Source organism: Equus caballus, chromosome 6 (genome assembly GCF_041296265.1).
Source record: "Equus caballus isolate H_3958 breed thoroughbred chromosome 6, TB-T2T, whole genome shotgun sequence".
Classification (NCBI taxonomy): Eukaryota; Metazoa; Chordata; class Mammalia; order Perissodactyla; family Equidae; genus Equus; species Equus caballus.
Window position 1 is genome coordinate 41,561,957 of NC_091689.1, and position 21,522 is coordinate 41,583,478.

Here is a 21,522-nt window from a genome sequence, read left to right on the forward strand (position 1 = left end):
ATTGCCAAACTTTAAACTTCAGCTAGTTCTCCAGCACACACAAACCCAGCTTAGAGTCTGTTCCAGATCATGACGGTTTGTCTTGCTCCAGCCAGTACTTCTGTCCCCCTCCTGGATTTCACGGGTAGTTGGTCTACACTCCATTTCTTGATTTCCCTTTCAGTGGAAAACACTGTAGTGCAGAGCCCCGTGTCCTTCAAGCACAGCCGCTACATGTACCAAGAGCAGGAGGCTTCCTGGGCCTTCCTAACAGGTGGCCCACTTAAGAAGTCCCACTACATAGAGCAGGAGTTCGTTATAGAAATCAGCAACGGTCCCAATACCAGTGTATTTAACTCTAGAATAAATAGGAATCAACCTCTGAAGAAAAAGCCAGAGAGGCAAATAATTTTATGACTGCAAAATATATGGTGCTACACATGTAATCTCTGTTGCCCTTTCCTACCCCTTGGAAAAATGTTTTATGGAATGAAGGAAAACATATATTGGAAGGAAAGAAGGAGGGAGGGGAGGAGGGGAGGGAAGGGGAGAAGGAAAAGTGAATTATCCCCAAAAGCAGCAGGCGGCACGTGAGCCATGCTGCGGCTGAAATAGATGTGTGCATTATCTATCTATAAAGATGTGTCCTTTATCTATCGTACCCTCTTGGAAAGCATGCATAGTACCCAGAAGTGAAAACACTTGACATTGACACTGCTCTGCAAGTTTCTGCCCTAAATTAGACAGTGAATCAGAAGGTTCCATCTGCAGGTGGGTTGGGGGAGAAAACAGAGTCCCACAACATGTAAGCGTGTTGGGGAAAGACCAAATCTAAGGCAAGCCCGTGTGATGTTATTTCAAGTCAGGAAAGGCAGATCCAGGCTAGTCTTGTTTTACTGCAGTGTAGAAAGTGACCATTCCAAACTGATAAAGACCTTAAAATAGGCCCTATGTAACAGGCTGCCTTGTATCCCTGGGAAAGAGCCATTGTGTCAACTGGATGTCAACCCAAGCATTTTCTTACTGACCCACCTCCCTGACTTTTATCTCTGAGCATGCAGATAAACACAAATGCCAGTCCCTAGGGATTATTCTAAATATACCAACCCCTGTTTATACCAGAATGGAGTCCCTGCCTGTTAGCACCCCACGGGTGCAGGCACAAGCCCCGGCACACTCGCTCCCAGGAGAAACCTGAGCACAAACCAGGCCCCTGGGGCCCTGCCTTTCACTGTTCTCAACTCGAGGTTTGGACGAGGCCAGCCTGCTGACACCGTGTCCATGATGACACACATTCCTAACCCAAACCTCCTCCTGCTAGGGGAGGTCTGCCCAGATCCACAGGCTTGTCCTGCCAGTATATGGGCTTCTATTTAAGCTACCAATAAAAATCTCAAAAGCCCAACAATAAACTATCCAAATTAAAAGAAAAACAATATAATCATGGCAGCGATTTTTAAGAGCAAGGGCTCAGAAAACCAGCTGCCTAGGTTCAAATTCCAGCTCCATTATTTATTAGCTGTGTGTCCTTAGGCAAATTACTTAAGCTCTTTCAACCTCAATTTTCCTTTCTGTAAAATGAGGATAATAGCAGTTCCTATCTCATAAATTGGAGGTAAGGATTAAATGAGATAGTATATGTGATGCACTTAGCAAAGTACCCACTGGAGCAATGATCAAGGACAGAGGGAGTCTGCCTGCACCCGTGGAGCACGAACACTCCAGGAGGAAGGGCTCGCAAACAACAGCTTATTATTCCCCAGAAGGGCCTCCTTACCATCCCTTGCAATCATCAAAGTCTCTGGTTGTAGAAACAAATCCAAAGGGAGGTCTGGGCTGAGGAAAGCGAGGGTGAGAAGATGTTGGCTGTCATGACACTAAACTGTTTATAACTGAAGGAATGCTTTAAGACGCTCATGCTCAGAGAGTTGATTTATGTTAAGTAAATGGCCCCACAGCCCTTGGATGTCTCCACTTGAGCTCTCTCCACAGCCTAGCCATTTAAATGCACGGCTTGATCTGGGTCTCCACTTGGGTGTTGGCAGGTTGAAAGGCACTTCTAAAGCCAACAAGCTCTAGAAAGCCAAATATGGCCAAGCTCAGACCACTCTAGGTGGACCACAGGGAGGCGTCCTGTGGGTGCCAGAAGATGGTGAGGGGCGACTCAGACGGCATCAGCTGACAACCTCAGGGTACAAATGACTATGGGCTATTTTCATTTCCAAACAAAATTTTCCATCCTATAAACCCGAAGTATTTTACCAAAGCAGTGGGGTCTAATTCATCAGCCTGATGCTGAAAGAGAATAGACACGATTTTGAGTCACTACACCAAGATACAGTCTCCTGCCCCTGAGAGAGTACATCAACAATAATCAACAGGATGGAAATTTCCTCAAAGAGCCCAGGGGAGTCACAGAAAGTTCACGGTACAAAGGAAGAAGGCTAGAGATCAGGGCCAACACCTCACCTGCTCATGACCACCTTTGGCAAGTCAGAGCACCTCTGGGCATCAGTTTCTCCACCTATGCTCTAGAAACAAATCTGTCACAAGGATCAAGTGAGAATAAAATGAGGTAACATGTGTGAAATGTTTTGAAAAATATTTACAAAGCCAGTATAATAAAACCATAAAGTACTATCTAGTGACTGCTTCAGGAAAGTTAGACCAGAAATTAGAAGTGCTCAGATTTAATTCACCTTTAAAAATATGTCTATGATTTACCAACCTAGCTGAATAAAAAGTGAAAAACAGAATTTATAACATGGGTATTCTTTATTTTTTACCAATATTATACCAAACACATATCTCAACTGATTTTCTTTTCAGTGAATTGGTTATTTGTGTGACAGAAGTGACTGAATCAGCTTGCTGTTTAAATTACAACCTAAGCATCTATCCATCTCTACCAGGAATAGCCAAAATAGTAGGCGTGTTGCATGCCCTACCTCCATCCTAAGTCTTTGGCAGACATCACCAATCAATCACTGCACTCTCTCCCCTGAGCTCAGGCAACAGTTCAGAACCCTTTCAACACGCAGCACTGGAGGCAGCCATAACCAGTCCTATACTGGCACAGGACCTAAAATCTATTTGTCGTCTTAGGTACATCCTTTGCCTGATTTAATTTGAAACCACAGGCTCAGTAAAATCACCCATAGAATGATTTTAGTCTTAATAATTCCTCCTGAACTTATTTGCTGATGCCTAGAATTCCTGGAAAAGAGACGAAGTCTTTCATTTCACAATTAGACAAGAGGCTGAATTTGCAAATACTTCAGAGAGAAGATAAAATGACTTAAATTAATACAAAAATGTAACTAGTTGATCCAGCCTCCCTCTGAGCAGGGTCCAGGTGGCCCCGCTCCTCCTGGAGGAGGACGTACTGCATCTTTGAAGGAACCGCTCTCCTCCCACCCTCCTGATGAAGCCTGCCTCCAGTAGAGCTCACCCAAGACACGTCCCTGATGGCCAGGGTGAGCAGGGACAGCGCTGCACGGCTCCGTCAGGGATCAGAGCCTGTTTTCTGTAAGCAGGTTTTGACAGAGGAAAGGAGAGGTGAAAGCAGAGAGCTCTGGATCCCTGAGGTGACACGAGGAAGTTCCACAGCAATGCAAACGGCACAGAAAGGGAAGATGACAACCAGAGATAAACAGAAATAGCAACTCAACCCCACAACAAATCTCCTTGCATGCTGTTTGACCCCCTTATACCAAAAGCTGCTCAACTCCTGGACTAGGTTTTTTTAAAAACCTTTGTCCTTGATGGGATCAGGGTATCAGTCGGTACACTGAAGCTCCTTTAAGAGCTGAGAAAGACTTCCAGAGTCTGGAGGATTCACGCACTTCTCAAGCAAGTGTGTTTGTATCATTGCATCATGTTGCCACCACTGAGAAATTCTAATATAATTCAGCCAGTGGTTCCATTGTAAGCGCTGAAGAGGGCAGATGCCTATCTGTTTTATTCATCAATGCATCTAGCACTGTGTCTGTGTGGTGTCTAGTAGACACTTAATACACGGCTGTCAAAATTGGTTATGCCTGTTTATGCCCTCTGCCAAGTGGCTATTACAGTGCCAAACTTACGGTAACCCCTCAGTTAACATTAGTTTATTGATTGATTGATTGATGATTGATAGTCTGTCCTGTCTTTAGTTCTCTAAGTGAAGACAGCAGAATGAGCCAGCCTGATATTCCTGGCATATACCTAATATACATAATTTACCTAATAGATACCTGACATACCAAATAGATATTTTAACATTTACCTTATACATATGTCTTATGCCCAACAATATTAAAAAGAAGCAATAAGGGACTAACATCCTGGAAGTTTAAAATACTCTAAATGAGTAAGTCCTAACGGACAGACTGGAAATCATTAGGTGCCATAAATGGGAGGTGATAGTTAAAGGAGGTAAACCATTAAATATCATCATGTCGCATTGGTTTCTGAGAGTTTCCCCTTATAAATACAGTTTTACTAAATGACTAGTTCAAGGGAGAATGATTTAACAAGCCAGGGAAAGGTATATTTATAATAATCCCTTCCTCATAAATGAGTCAATACTTTCAAAGCATGTCCACATCCACGATCTCATTCGTCCTCACAACCTCCTTATGATGGAAGTGGAAGTACTACTAATGGTCTATTAAACATAGATGCAAATTTCCAATTCTGGCAATATGGCAGACAAACTTAGACCACTAAGAAATGGAGAATTCATTCTTCTTATGATGCAGAGAAACGTTAAGCAATATAAGCTGACCACAAAGAAAGGGAACTCCTCAGCCCCCGGAGGGAAGAGAGAACTCAGAGCTGAGTAATGAGCTCAGAGGCACTACAGCTGTGATGGCCCTGGGGGATATGGGGCTGGCTAGAGGCCCAGGGGCCAGGGCTGGGGCTCTGACATCTACGAGTCACAGCTAAAGTACTGCACAAGGCCAAGCGGTGGAAGTGAGGCCCTGGCATAAAGCCAAGAAACTGGAACAACTGCTCCCTAGTAAAAAGGGGTCTAAAACCACTGCCCACCTGCCCAATGAAGAGATAAGGAAATGTGGGTCACTAGACGCTGATGGGGGCTTTTCCTGTTGTCTTGGAATTCCAGCTGAAGCCTCAAACCTAAGAACAATCAGTGAGAAGCGTCTCTTAGACAACAGAGGCACTTGATAGATACCTTGTTGCAGGACAAAGAGGAGCCAAAAGGTCCCTGGATCCTCCGTCCACCATCCTATCCAGCCTATATGAACAGAGGACTAGGAATACAGGCATCCTGGAGGCAGTAAGGTGTGGGCTGGGGCACAGTGTGCTTCCCTCACCCTCCTCCCAAGCTAAGTGAGGTGGGCACGATGGGGAGCATCTCTAGAGACCAAAGAGCCTGCAATAAAGAGAGACCAGCCTCTCACCCCCTAACCGGTTGCCCATTAAGTGACAAGACCTATACACCCAGCCTGGAGTACCAGAGCAGAGCACTCTTCCCGGGAAAGCCTTGGTCCGTGTCTTTTGGAGTCTGGAGGGTGCACACAAACCAAGGGATGGTGCCTGCTTCCTGCCTGGAGAATTCTCCGGGAGAATTCGGGCAGCTGTGCTGACAGGGCAACAATGGGAAGCAGCCTGCAACTCCAACTTTTAACAATACAGCAGCCTCTTCTGGGCTGAGTTGATTACATATAAGGCGGCTGGATTCAAGCCATGTAAAGTATTCCACCCGAGACGGTTGCCTCAACAGAAGAGAGGCCGGGAGATTCACCACATCACCCACATAAGGGAACTGAGTGGTATAAAGGACCCCATGGGGACCTTCCAAGAACCCACAAGGGTGCCCTAAGAAAGTGCCAGTATTGAGATGGCTACCATAGTAGAGAGCATGACAGCCAATGTTAGGTAAAAGCAGCACCAAGGACAAAGACTTTAGCCCTGTTTCCTCAAAGTCCCTCTCCTCTGCCGTAATCCAAGAAGCCCAGAAGTAGAGGAGCAGGGGGACTAAAAGAGGGAAAACAAGTAAGTCATGACTCTCTTCCTCCATACAAACCTGAAAGCCATAGGTGAGGCCTGGAGTAGTCCATGTACTTTTTAATCTCGTAACATGAGTCCTAACTATTGAAACAAGACTGTTCTAATAACTGAATGTGAGTGGAAAGCTAAGATAGGCCTAAGATGATACGAAAGAACAGGAGAGGGAAATCCAACACAGCAATGGTAGAAAAATAAAAATCTCTCCTGTTTGTATAGCTCAGTCCACTCTATATATGTGTCCACTTGTCTCTGACTGAGATTCCAGGTGGGAAAATTTTTTCTCATAACAAATTACACACCACTATGCTGTGGGCACTCCAAGCTGAGAAGCCAACATTAAAAACTGTTTCTAGAGAAGTGAAACTACTAAGGTTGCCCACTGGAGGCAGATGCAAAACACAGCAGCACCTCCATAATTCAGGGTGCTGAGAACCTCATGGGAGAAAAATTCACAAAGATGGCCTCACAATCAAAATTTATATGCCACAGAAAGAAATGATCCACCATCAGTGAAAGTCAGCAGATTCAAGAAACAGGATAACCATTCCCCAAGCGCTAAAATAGATAAAACAATTTCAAATAGACTACAAATATCATGTGTGTGTGTGTGTCTGTTTAAAATGGTTAACAATCTAAATATGGAATAGAAACCATAAAGGTAAGAAATACACTATAAAAAAACCCAAAAGATTTGAAAAAGAAACAAATGGAACTTTTAGAAATAAAATAGTCATTGAAAATAAAAATGCATTTAAAGGTTAAACAGCAGATTAGATAAAAGTGAAGAAAAAAAGGATGAATTGGAAGATAGAGCTAAAGAAATTATCCAGAATGTAGCAAAGAAAGAGAATGAAATAAAGGATATGAAAGAGCATTTAAGAAAAAGGGTAAAATGACAAAGATCAATATACATTTACTAATAGTGTCAAAAGAAAAAAATAGATTGGGAGAGAATCAGTATTTGAAGATGACTGAGAATTTTCCAGAACTGGTGAACAACATGAATCTTTAGATTGAAGTATCTCATCAAGTCTCAAGCAAGATTAAAAAAAACAATCGATGTATTAACATAACATTGTAAAGCTGCACAACTAAAGACAAAGAGAATATCTTTTTAAAAATCAGAATAGTGATTTGGACTCACAGCAGACTTCTCATCAGCAGCAAGAGTCCAGGAGATAAGGGACTATCTTCAAAGTGCTGGAGGAGACAACTGCTAACACAGAATTCTGTACCTGACAGAACTGTCATTCAAGAGCACACAAAAAAAAGACAACTTCAAACTAAGACTGATGAAGTTTACCAGTAGAGGCTGTTGCTGAAGGAACTGCAAAGCACGTGCTTCAGGCTGAAGGACAGAAACCCAGAAGGAAGGAAAAGAATGCAAGATAGGATGAGGCCTCCTCACAAAGACTTCCCCGGGAACTGGTGTGGCTCCTTAGCCACATCTGCTGCACGTAAGATACGGCATCCCAGGGTCAGGACCCCTCGCAATAGTTTCACACACAAGGACAAGGAAGCACAGGATTTGCCTTTAAAACCCAAAGCCCTTTTTCTCTGGTACTATTTTTGAAGTCATGGAGCAGGGTTTTTACATGCTTCAGCCCTGCTCTTTAAGAAAGAAAGACGTTCTTTCTCAAAGAAAACAGTTCAGATATAATCATCTTTAAGCATTTCAGCCTACACTACCATTTCCCCATGCAGCTGGTAGGACATAAAGGGCCAGCACACAAAGTTTTCTCCTGCTGTATTCCAAATAACCTCTTTGCAATACTCAAGGAATAGTCATAAATAGGGGTAAAAGAACAAACAGATTATTAACTGGGGGTGGGGGGAGGTAGAAGATGCAAAGCCTCAGACATAGCGGAGTTCAATGATTTGACCAAAACACAAAAGCCAGAGGTAGAGATGCATTGAAACCCTGGACTGCTTGTACCCAGATACGCCTGCCCCTTGTGACGACAGGCCGTCTCCGGGGGTTTCGGGCTAAGGCGCACTGCTCTCTCGTCCTCTCTGCTGCTGCTCTCTCTCACACATGCACACCCCACGTGCACATCCCTGTCAGAGAACGTGTAGGCATTTGGCCCACAAGTGTTAGAGGAACCTTTCCCTAAGAGTCTTTGGCTTAGAATTTCTCTTCATTTACTTCTGGGCCCAAAAAACACAGGCTAGACGCCTTGATTACCATTTTATCCTCTCCCTTTCAAACAGACAACAACCCAAGTGTAACCACGTAGGAGGCACCGACCTGTGCCTGTCCATAGGCCAGTGTGCACGAACAGGACTACACACTGCAATAGCTGTGATGTCTCAAAGAGGAGCTGTATCCACCTCTCAGGGACACCAGGCATTCTGTTGCTCCATCCAACTCAAGAACATTTTTCTTAGGGTCATTTTCTTCTTCAGGATTTTCTTTTCTCCTCCTTCGTTCTATGATTACCAAGCCAAACTCCACAGAAATGCCTAGGACCAGTTGTACGTATGGAGAGTGACCGCAGCAGGCAGAGGAAACCTGTCCACCCAGACTCAGAGCTCCTTCCACAACCAACGCCCTGGGAGGAAAACAGTACATTCTGCCCATTTCACTGGAGTGCAAAAAGGGAAAACCCCAAAGCCTTCTGCTGCCCAGACCCAGCAAGAGATTGAGTTGGAGTCAGCGCTGCCTTTGAGGTTCACCAGAATAAGGTCAAACTTTGCAAGTAGGCTTTCCAGATGAGGCCAGACAGCGTGAAATGGTGGCCACAGGGCTGACCATACCAGTCCCAGAGGGTTGTCATAACACATTGTTTCCAGGCAGGCAGACAGGCAACTGGTGCTACTTCGCTGGCTGAGAAAGGCAGAGAGAATGTGCTTCCAGGTCAAGGCCTCACCCCTCTCCCTGGGGTTACTCACCCTATGGTCAAGTCCATCTGAATGGAAGAGGTGGGGGGTGGGTACAGAGAACAAGAAGAAAAAGGCAAGACTTGGGGCCAGCGGACTGTGTATGCAATTTACCATGAAGGTCATTGCAGAGAACGTGAGGGGAGTGCAGAAGGCTAGCCTCCCCACCTCGGAGACACCAGGCCTTTGCAGTCACTGTCCCTCCCACTGCCTCTGGGAAAGGCCTTCCAGTCCACTGACACTGCCTGCCAGACCTCTCACAGCCAGATCCCCTGTGCGTGTGACAAGGACCGGACCACCGTCTAAGGGTGCCTCCTGGTCAGTAACTCCTTCCTGGACCAAGAGTAAACTCAGCGCCACCCAGCAGAGCATACTCCCACGGCATGTTATTGTCCTTGGCACCAAAAATTCACATCCTTCCATTAAACATTCAGGATATATTTTTCTTGATTACAGAGAAATCTAGGCATTGCAAAGTTCAAATGGGATCCAACCTGAGCTTTTTTCAGTGGTTTGTAACATTTTTGTTGTGGGGTCATAAGGGAGAGGTGATAAAGAAAAATAATAATAAAAAGTTCGCGTCTCAGGAATTTGACATTCTGACGTGAGGATATAAAATCACAGGGCTTAACACTCCACAAAGGCTAACCAGATCTCCAGAAAGCCAATATCATAGTCTGGGAAGCTCGGCTGGTGTGGATGGGGGACATGGGGAGATACGGGTGGGAACTATGTGGGGGCATGCCATTCGCCAAGTAACCACCCTTGGGCTGCCACTTGTAGTCTGAATTCCCCAGAACACTCCTCTCTCTGTTGAGCCATGACTGAGGCCAGCAGTGCAAGCTCCTTGTCCATGATAGCCCAGACGGTCTGTGACAGCCTGACGTTTGATGTCCACCTCTACACCACTCCCGAAGTCATCTGCTTCCTTCCAACCATGACTTGAACCAGATCTCTGGACCACAGGCTCTCTGCTTTGGTGTCAGTGCCCAGAAAACTCTCAGGAGGCCAAATTGTGAAGCCTCCAGTAAAATTTGTCTCCATGTGCCCACCCTTCCATAAACATACACACACACACACACATGCATCCTACTCCAACACCCTACGCTACCCTCCTCACACTGCCATCATCCCCACCACCCAAGCTTGCCATCTTCTTCCTGTTCTCATACTCCCAAAAGAGAGTCCGCTTGCCCCTTTGTACAGCCACTCAGAGCTCAAGCAGCCAACCAGCTCTTCTGATGAACGAACTATGTGAACAGAGGCAAGCTGGAGAATTCAGACTCCTGAATCCTACTCAAATTATGTGTCCTGGGACCTCCACTCCCGCCAGCCTCCCAGATGGTCGTAGGCAACCACCTTGATTCTCCCACACCAACCCTCACTTCGCTTTTCCACTTACAGAACTAGAGCCCTCTGCCCCCTTGACCTAGTTAGTGCCTGTCTCACTTTGCAAACCCAGTTCTGGGGAACCTTTCTCTAGGAATAGATCATTGTTGACCACTGCTGGCCCATGACTCATGCTTCCTGACCTCAGCCAGGTTCCCTCTGAGACTTGGGAGCCCACAGTGATTTCTTTGGGATGTCCCACAGTGTTTTCCACTGACTGTTACCTCTTGTCTCTTGAAGCTCAGACTCCACGCCAGCTGCCCTTATCTCTATCAGGACCCAGCACTCCCCTCCCTGAGACCCCTAATATCTCCTCTTTCAGCCACCCCATAACACTGTACATTTTCTCATCCTCCAATAACCTCATGTCTATTTCTGGAGACAGAACTCCACTCCTTGGCTAGGGTTAAACCCACTCCTGTCCCTGACCCCACTGCCTACTGCCTTCTCCCAGATCTGCTTCATCGATAGCCACCCTCTCTTCCATTTCCAAATCTCCTGTGCCAACAAATCCATCCTCTTTTTTTTCATTCACAAAATTCTTGAAAGAGTGGTCCGTGTGTGCCCCCCATTTCACCCACATGCCTCAGCATTGTACAGTCTGACTGCACAGCAATCACCCTGAACCCACTCTCAAAGTGCACTGATGATACCAGATCATCAAATCCACCAGGGAACGGACAGCAGTGGTCTCCTTGCCCTCCGTGGCCCCACAGTAGCAAGGCTCTCCTCCCACCTCCCTGATCACTCTGACTCTGTCTCCTCCATTTTGTCCCCTTCTTGTCCCTTAAACATAGGGCTCTGTCTTCAGCTCTTTTATCATCTCCCTCTCTCTCCCTAATAATTTCACTCATTTCCACACGTTCAAATACCACCTTTAAAAGAACTCTAATTCTGCACGTACACCAGATATCTTCCCTTTGCCCTCCAAATCCACCTCTACCCTTACCATCTAAATAACAGCAAACAGCTCCCTTGCCCTCTGGCTTTTGTTGAGAAAATCCCTTCTTCCCTTTCTTGCCTGGACTATGTCAAAAGCCACAGAACTGTCCTCCACCTACAGGCCTCCACCTACTCCGCCTCATCCTCCACCCTGCTGCCAGACTAGTCTTCTTGGAAGAGCAGCTCTGATCACACCATTCCACTGGTCGAACACTTTAAATGGCCCTCCATCGCCTAACAGATGGGATGCAAACTCTTCAGCCTGCTACAAGGGTCTCTCCACGTTATTCCTTTCCTACCATCTCAACCTCCTCTGCCACTTCTCCCCCACATAACCTCTGCACTAATCAAACCTAACTCACTGTTTCTTTACAGTTCAATGCATATGACTATCGACACATTATTGACTATACCATTCTTTGTGTTGGGAATGTCCACCCCTCCTCTCTACCCCATTTCTGTCCACGCTTCAAGGTTCAGCTATGTGACCACCTTCATATATGCTTTCTCCATTTATTCCATCTGACTATATCACCATCCTTTAAACCTGTGAGTCTTTCATCTTTACCTCCTTGTAACATCAAGCATATTCTGCCTTTTAGTATAGTTGGGGGTGTCTGTGTGCCTGTGTGTGTGGTTATGCATCTTACCTCCTACTAGACTACACAGTCCCCAAAGGAAGGGATAATGGAGGAACTGTAACTTGAAGGTCCCCTTGAATCCAGAGATCCTGTGAGCAAACTGGCATACAGACAGCAGATGCTCGATAACTTTTTGTCAATGACTAACCATCCCAATTCTGGGAAGGGAAAAAACAATTTAGGGTTGGTTTCATCACAATTGTCATGAGATACCCTGTTTTCAGGGACATTTCACAGTCAGTTTACCCTGGGAAAAGTCTTCTTATCTCCTAGTTTTTCAGACAGTTGGGCATAGGTCAAAATTTTTGCCTTTTAAATAATTGAAAAACAGAGCCACAAGCTCCTATCCACTGCAGAGCAAATCTGAGCTCTGGAGCCACTGTAACCCCTCAAGTGTGGAGCTCCGGTCCCCAGGATGTCTTGGGCAGCCAGATATGGCAACAGAGGCTTTGACCTTGGAGAAACCCTGTGGCACATTTCAGCTCTGGACAGCGGCCAAGAGCCACCTATGAGCAGGACCAGGGAGGGGATGTGAAAGCAAAGCCCACAAGAGAGGAATTTACTAATAGTTGGATTAAACTAAGTGTATCGGCCTTCAAAGTGCCTGACCTGCATTTCTGTCTCAGCATGCTGAACTCTGCTAATCTGCGAAAGAAACACACTCACTGCACACATTTATGCCCCAGCTGAACCCACCAATCAGAGAGCTGTATGAGGAGAAAAGATGCACAGGCTCACGGGGGTGTGAAGCTCAGCAGACACAGGGCTTTAAGATCTGTGCCTAAGTCCGAACACGGTGCCCTAACAGACGACACAGCCAGGCTGCAAAAGGAGCACTGAGCAAAAGTCAGGGGGTGGGGCTGCTGGCCAATTCTGCCACCAAAAAGCTGTCTTGTAATAGGGATCTTGTAAGGAATAAATAAAATAATCTATATAAGCTCACCAAAAATAAACAAAAGATAAAGTCTAACATGCAATATTCACTCAAAAAAGAACCTGAATAGTTGTTTTTCCTTCTCTAACCAGGCAAGTTGTTCAAATTCTCTAAGCCCAGTTTGCCTTATCTGAAACAACAGGAATAATAAAACTTGTCCCTCTACTTCATTGGATTTTTTTTTTTTTTTGAAGAACAATAGGTATGAAAAGGATTTAAAAGGTATTTTAGAACAATCAAAATGTGAGGTGATGTCATCACCTTTCAGTAAAACAATTAGCAATAAAAAGTAGCCACCCCAAGACTGGAAAGGAGTTCCCAGAGTCAGTAATCGGGCCACAACCACCAGCACAGGGCCCACCAAGTGTTGCTACTTCCCTGCTCATTCACCCCCTGCTCCCCTCACCCTCTCCTTCCTCTTTTCCTGATTCTTTCCCAGACTGTTTCTTTTTCTTCCCTTGCCCGGACTTTAGATGTGTGAAGAGTGGGTGAGAGCCCTGGGCCACAGCTTTCCCCCCAGGCAGCTCCAAGGCTGGGAGACAGAAACCCCTCATCACCTGGGCCACCCCTCCACCAGCGAAGACACGCAGCAGCCCAACCACAGGTGTGGGAAGCCATCTTCTTCCAGGGTCCTCACGACAGCCAGACTGGACACCTCTGTCCACAGGCGTGGCTGCTCCTGGACTACACAGGCAGACAGAGAGACAGACAGACAGACTAATAGTTTTGTATTGCCAAACACTCAGTTCCTGCCGAGTCACAAAGCCCTGTTGGCACAGAGGTGAATGCTGACCCGGGTCTAGAGACCCTCGTTGTTTTTGGAATGGAGGCTGCATCGGTCACTCCTCATCAAAGGGCAGCTGCTGGATTGTTAAACCCTTAATTACAGGCAAAGTCCCCCTACAGGCCCTGAGAGCACAAAGGAAGTACTAGACCCTCGTTACAGACAAAATGGAATTCCCTCATGTGGTATTCTCATCTACATGAGATTCAAACTTGGGGAGCCACACAAGGAAATGGGCTCTTATAACTAAAAAGTCATAATTCAGACCCAACAATTCCACTCCGAGGTATATACCCAAAAGAATTGAAAACAAGGATTCAAACAGACTATACTTGTATACTAATGATCACTGCAGCACTATTCACAATAGCCAGAAAGTGAAACAACTCAAGTGTTCATCAGCTGATGAATGGATAAACAAAATGTGGCATATCCCTACAATGGAGTATTATTCAGCCATGAAAAGGAGTGAAGTTCTGACACATCCAACACCACGGATAAACATTGAAAACATTATGCTAAGTGAAATAAGCCATACACAAAAGGACAAGTATTGTATGGTTCCACTTATATGAAATATCTAGAATAAGCAAATTCATAGAGACAGAAAGTAGACTAGATGTTACCAGGAACGGAAGGAAGGGATGGGGAGTCATTGCTAATGGCTACAGAGTCATGTTTAGAGTGAAGAAAAAGTTTTGGAAATACAGAGTGGTGATGGTTGTATAACATTGTGAATATAATTAATGGCACTGGATTGTACACTTAAAAATAGTTAAAATGGGAAATTTTGTTATATATATTTTACCACAAAAAATTTTTTAAAGGTCATAAATCACATCTTCAAATATCAGTAGATGTGACTTACAGACTTAGCCTTACTGAGACACTTAAAGGAAAAAAGGTCTTACAACCACTTTTTTGTGTAACTGAAAGTGCTTAATCTTGCCTCCAAATGACACCCAGATCCCTAATTAACCTCACACGCTTCCTTTTAACTCCATCACCTGTCATATGGATTGTCATGACATTCCTAGATCTGAAGTGCGTGAGGAGTGCTGCTGGCAGCACACGGCACAAGTGAGCCCCCTGTAGCATTATGATTGTTGTCAATTACATGCGCAGATCCACAGGACGAAGTAAATTCGTGGCTGCTATGGGCTGGAGTGGGGGCAGAATAGAGAGTGACTGCCTTTGGGGACGGGGTTTGTTTTGGGGATGATAAAAATTTGCAGAAATTAGACGGTAGTCATGGTTGCACAACTCTGTAAAAACACTAAAAGCCACTGAATTGTACACTTTAAAGGGTGAATTTGGGGGGCATCCCCATGGCCCGGTGGTTAAAAGTTCGGCACATTCTGCTTCAGTGGCCCAGGTTCATGGGTTCAGATCCCAGGCACAGACCTACACCACTCGTCAGCTATGCTGTGGCAGCATCCCATGTATAAAGTAGAGGAAGACTGGCACAGATGTTAGCTCAGGGAGGATCTTCCTCACCAAAAAAAAAAAAAAAAATGTGAATTTTATCGTACGTGAATTATCTCTCAACAAAGCTATTAAATAATAACAAACAAATAAACTGAGAAGTCTGGGGAGCTCAGCTTACAAGGATGGTCCCCCGAACTCATCAGAATCTTGCTTGAAAATGGAGAGTGTATATTTTCCAGGAGGGAATTACAGAGAAGACATTCCAAGAATGGGTTGTGAAGCAAGGCCAGGCCACGAAGAGGTCATTTCAAAGCCAAGGCTTACTGACCGAGGTCTTCCTTAAGGCCTACAGAGGGATCTGCAGAAGCAAGGAGGGCGCAAGCAGACACCACGGGAATAAATGAATAGCTAGAGAATGGAACTCCAAGAAGAGGCATGTAGAGTAACCACATAGCGCCATCAAGTAAGAACACGTGTTCAGCCATGTATCCACTATACATGACCAGCAGAAGCCAGAGATTCCAGAGCAAATCCAAGCACCGTTCCACAAGGCCAGCTCAAGGCAGCCTGTTCCAAGATGGGTGGGGAGTGGGTTCCTCTTTCTCCTCTTTCCCATGGGGAGAAATAATAGAGAGAACAAATGCTTTGAAATTCTAACAGGCCTGGGTTTAAGTCCCAGCTCCAATATTGTCTGGGTGACCTTGGCCACATTATTTAAGATCTTTGGTCCTCAGTTTCCTCATCTGAAAAACATCATTAACACCCGCCTCATGGGATTGATGAAATGATAATTGAGTGCATGAAGCACCAAGAACAGAGTCGGAGCCACGTGAGGCATTCATACGTGGTGGTTATTACTCCTGCCTCATTCTAAAAATACAAAAAAGCAGATGTTATACTTCAATGTAGTTTATTTTTTAAAATAAAAATGAAAATGGACAGCTCTGCAGATCACAGGACTAGAGGCCGGGGTTGGTGGGTCAGGGGAGCAAGGTGCAAACTTAAGTTTCCCAGCACACTTTGTGATGGCAAGATTATTTTTGTTTTGGGAAACTAAAGGCTAATCTGTCATTTAAGATGTGAATTAAAGCCCTTTCCTATCTTGATAAATGTCTCAAGATGCTGTATGGAACTGTTCCCTCTCTTTACCTACAAAGCTCCAGCACTTTTGCTATATAAAACAAATTGTTTACTTTCCAAAGCCAAGGTTTACATTTGAAGCAAAGTTTTATTTTCCAGGCAGTCTGTCCTTCTGCCCTGCGGAGCTCTGTTTAGGTTCGGCGAACTCATGCTGGAAAGTGAGGAGACATCTGTTCGCCCAGGTGCTGTCCTTCCTGCTCTCGATGGCCCCATTTCCGGATATTCGGACCCTCAAGGACTTCTGGCCAGTTTGGCTTTAGACCCGAGGCTGAAGGCAGGGAGCCATGTGCCATGGTTGAGAGAAGATGACAGCGTGGCAGGTGGACAGCTGCTGGGCATAAGGAAAACCTGCATTCCGGGTCCTGACCCGCTGGTTAGAAACAGCAGTCCAGATGGTCCCACAGTGCTGGGATCCTACTGGCCTCAGGTGGGTTGAAATTGTCAAGCAAACCAAAATACCAGGCCTATCTTGACTCATTTTTCACTTCTTCCTTGGTTTTTCTGGAATCAGCCAGACCACCTCAGATTCTATTTCTCTGTTTTACATTTCCATCCTTGAAATTTTGAATAATGTCAGCCATCCAACAACATCTACACAGTTGTTTGAAATGCTTTGAAAGTTGTTTATGGCGCTGCTTTTCCAAACTCTAGTGCTCTGCTCTCTGAGAAGAATAACATATTTGCACAGAGATTCACACTCATTCTCCCACTTGGAGCCTCAGAGCTGCCCTGTGAAGTCATTCACATGGCTGAGGATCATTATCTCCATTTTACAGATGAAAAGCAGGAAACTGGATTCCTTCAAAACTCTCAGAGAAAGAGGTCCAGTCAAAGAATGTGACCCAAGTCATTTTCCTAGCTGTAACTTTATTTATTTTTATTTACTTATTTTTTTATTTTTGCTAACATCTTTGAAAGGTTTTAGCCCTACATGGATTATTTTAGAAGGAAAAAAACAATATAAACGACTGAACATGACACAATGGTTACAAAGTAAATAGAGCTTAATTGAGTAATCAAGTCAACATTTCTGCCCACAGGCAATAGGGAGAAGAACATTCATTTACTGTCCAGATTTTGGCTTGGTTCTCTGAAGGACAGGAGACAAGATTATTTTATTTACCTTTTAGCTAGGTTCAAGCGGGCAACACCAAGTGTAGCCGAGTGTATTAAAAGAAACCCCTGTTGGCAAATTGGCAGCTTGAATATTTCATGAAATTATTGCAACACTGTGTTCTGAAATGGTGACTTTCTCCAGGGAGCTCAAAGGCCACGTCTCTAAGCCTGAGTCTGGTTCATACCTCTGTCTTAAAGCTAGAAACCAAGTCAACCTCAAAGGCCATCCAGGTGCTCGGGAATGACCTGTATGAGTATCAAACAAGCCAGCCAGTGAGTGCTTCGAGGAGGACGGGAATGTCAGAGACAGCTCCTAGACGAATCCCCTCTGCGTGCCGAATTTAAACCCACCACTCTTTATTTAAATGTCTCCTGGGAAGAGGTAGGGGTTCCTAAGGGACCAACCCCGACAAGGAAGCTGGGCCTCTGTTCTCCCAACTCAGGTAGAGTCCATGGCAGCCTGTCCTCCGGCCAGCTGCAACCTCAATGTCCCCATGGTTCTACTCTGCAGTTAATCTGTGTCACCTGGCCAAGAGCAGGGCCTGCCAGTCCACTAGAACGCCCCAACAGCTCACCGAGGAAAGTCCCACAGCACAGCCCGGCCTCGCGTCACCCCACTCTCCCTAAGGGGATGAAACAAGCCTAGATTGGGGCAGAAAGGCAAAAAGCAAATAGAAAAGGCTTGGAGGCATATCCATTTGCAGACAAACAATAATGATCTGAATTTTGTAGGAGTTTCTTGTGGACACGTATGAACTTTTACCATGGAGTCTAAGAAATTATTTTTAAACCTTTCTAATGATAGATTACCACCACCACCTCCTCCCCACTCTGTTTCCACATCTAAAATCCCAGGAATGATTTTAAGGCAGAACAAACGCAGGTTTGGGGAAAGAAGACTAGGGAGAGGTTGGGAGGTTTATTAAGCAAAATCTAACCAGAAACAATAAGCGATACTCTCCTGGAGGGTTTAACACACACCAAGTGCGGTCAAGAGAAAGCAGGAGGATAGAGAGACTGAGGATCTCGTTTTCTGTCACATTCCTGCCTGAGTGACTGACTCTTCAGGAGCCTTTCTCACTGGAGACACAGCTTGTCCCTAAGGCTCCTTCTACCCGTAAAATGTTCTGATCCCAGAATGTGAATTCCCAAAGAGACATTACCTTTATTCTGCCTGTGTGACAAACCCTTCAAAGAACCTGAGTCTAGAACCACCCCCTCCCGGCGCCCCCTCCACAGTCCAGCACAAGAAACCTGTTTTAAAGAGAACCTGTTAGGTAAAGGAAGGTTTGGTGGGCTTCCAGGGAGGGGACCGGCTGAGGGGTGTGGCTTCTTGCCAGCTAACCTCCCTTTCCTCGTCGCCTGTTCAAAGCCAGATTAACTAGTCCTTTAGTTCTTTTGGTCTCTGGGGCAGAAGGGCCCATTTTCAACCTACATTTGACTCCTATGCTCCAGGCCCAAACTGTTCTTAGGTCCCGTAAATCCCCACTTAAATTTTACTTGGTTCCACACGTGGGAACCGTGCTCCCCGACTTCCTCCCAGACACCTGTCAGCAGGGCCTCTCCCTGTCTTCTCCGTCTCCTGCCGCCGGCTCCCTGAGCTGCAGCCATGTCACAGCCCCGGGTCTCGGAGGCCCTCCCGGCCGCGCCCACGCAGGAGCCACGGCTGGACTGCAGGAACCACGGCCACAGCGCAGAACCCCCGGCCGGACCGCAGGAGCCACGGCCGGACTGCAGGAACCACGGCCAGAGCGCAGAACCGCCAGCCGGACTGCAGGAGCCGCGGCTGGACTGCAGGACCCCCGGCGGGACCGCCAGAGCCAAGGCCGAACTGCAGGACTCCCGGCCAAGGTGCAGGAGCCAAGGCCGGACTGAAGGATACCCGGTCGGAGCGCAGGACCCCTAGCCAGACCGCAGGAGACATGGCCAGACTGCAGGACCCCCAGCCCAAGCGCAGGACCCCGGGCCCGAGCGCAGGAGCCACGGCCAGACTGCAGGACCCCCGGCCCGAGCGCAGGAGCCACGGCCGGACTGCAGGACTACCCGCCCCGGATTGCAGCAAGGCTACCGGGCACCGGTACTTGGGCACCGGGCGCAGTCCGCCCTGGTGAGGAAGGCATGCTCCTGCACAAAGCAGCACCCCTCCAGGACGAAGGCACGGAAGCGCCTCTGCAACACTGGGTCCGGGCTCGAACAGCTGCCCTCACCGCCGCGCCCTCCGTTTCGCTCTGGGCGCCGTGAGTTTGCGCGAGGGCCGTGCAGCTCTGAGACACCCCTGAAAAGCGTTCCCTTGTCCCAGAGGCCTCCTGCCGCTGTCCTTGTCTTATGCCATGCCTACGCCTGAGGTACACGGAAACAGGTGTTTACTAAATTATTTTAATAATGACAGCATGGTTCGAAGGGCCGTTTCATTATCAGAATGTTTAGCACTCATGTCGCTAAACATTTAGCACCTGATATCCGGCAGAACAGTTGCCCACGCCTCTTTGCATCAGTCTCCTGCTCTCCTCCACGGTGCCCAACGCTAACTTAGGCAACAGCGAGGACCGAATCTAGAAAAGGGCTAAATCAGTGTGATTATTCCGCTAATAGTCTTACTAAGCCTCCAGGTGTTTCCCAAATAATCTATCAGCTTTCTTTAGTCCATAGTGGAAAATAAAATTGTCTCCTGATTCTGAATGCTGAGCACTGCTTTCAGAGTCCAGGCAAGGCACAGCTGGGATGACGTTGGCTGACGTGAAGCTACCACATAGCAAACGGTGGGACCCCAGACACCAGACAGGAGCAGTTCCTGTAAAAGGAAGAGTGCTGTCAGCCACTCACTCACCCCCTCCTACCCCGCGGACCACGGTTTCTCAGACCCTGCAGAGCTCACCACAGCAACTAAGAAAGCCAAGTGAAGGAAGGGGCAGAAAAGAAAACACCAGGAGTTGGAAAACATCACTGAAAATTAGAACAAATCTCCCTTTCTTCCTAACCTCGGTCTTGGGGGCTTTTCTGCCATTACCCGGCAGACCGGCCAGACTCAACAGAAATCAGCTGGGAAGTGTACCCAGGCGTTTTTTGTGTTTTGTCCCTAATAAAGTTAGGAAAATGTCTTCCCGCCTTTGAGCTGACAAGCTCTGTAACCCTGCAAGTCAGGGTTACAGATCCCAAATTTCAGGTCACCTCTTGTTCTACCGGGCTTGGGAACCACCGGCCCCTCCAGTCACTAAACCATCCAGAGTAAATCGGGGGAAATTAATATGTGGCTGTAACAAGTTTAGCTAATCGCCCAGAAGGCTCCCTCGAGGCTCTGTCGGCTGCTGTCTGTGTGGAGCTAAAGAGAAGTCTGAGGTGAGAGTGTGCAAGTGTGCGAGAAACCCAAAGTGGGTTTCCATTACCAAGGGTAGCAAGGTCACTGAGGGACTCAGTCACACCGGGGAGGCCTCTGATGCGTGTGGTGGCATGAGGACACACACTGGTCTCTGTGGTTCTCTGCACCAGGGCAGCTGTGGGCATGATGAAAGGGGCAGAGCAGACAGGAAATTCTCTCCCAACATCTGTCCTCACCAAACAGGCTGCGCCCCTCCCCTGACTCCTCAGCCCTGGAGCGCCACCTACTGGGAGAGGCAGAAGCCACATCCACCGGCGGTCTTGCTGGATCTGCATTTATTCGTTCCTGCAGGCATGCATTCATTCAGTCATTAAGGCCCTGGAATGAGGCGCTGGGGCCTGTACTAGGAAGCAGGGATACAAACACCAGCAGGGCCTCAAGATCCCCTTGGACTCCTTTAGTAGAGGTCATATACACAGAAGAACCCACCTCAGGCAGTTTTAGGTTAAAGAGAAAACTGAAGAGTCCTAAGTCATCACTAGGACTCTGAGAGATGGCTCCAGGGGCTGTTGCTCACCATTTCATTGCAAAGCACTATACCTGTAGCACCTACCTGTAGAGAACAATTCTCCACTTAATACGAGGTAGAAATGTCCAAACAGTCTTAGGGGACTGCATTGCCAACATTCCTCTCCGCAACACATGGGGTCCCCAAAGTCCATCAGGCTCTTGTGTAATCTATTTAAAATATCTTTTCCTTATTGAGTGTGTGTGTGTGTGTGTGTGTATACAAGCACACATTTAAATATTGCTGGCATGTGCTCTATGGAAATAATTGATTCTCATAATATATTCTATTACGTACTATTCTGATACACTGCAAAAGTATCTGAGCTATACTATGAACAATATTTTGAACCTCAGTAGTCCTTTTTCTCCAGTTTCCTCCATGCAGGAT

The 21,522-nt window shown here is 46.5% G+C and overlaps 1 protein-coding gene across 9 annotated transcripts in view; it reads right to left on the reverse strand.

Moving 5' to 3' along the window:
- Window positions 1–21,522, reverse strand: part of CACNA1C (calcium voltage-gated channel subunit alpha1 C) — a 680,405-nt gene that overhangs the window by 571,761 nt on the left and 87,122 nt on the right. The window lies entirely within an intron of this gene.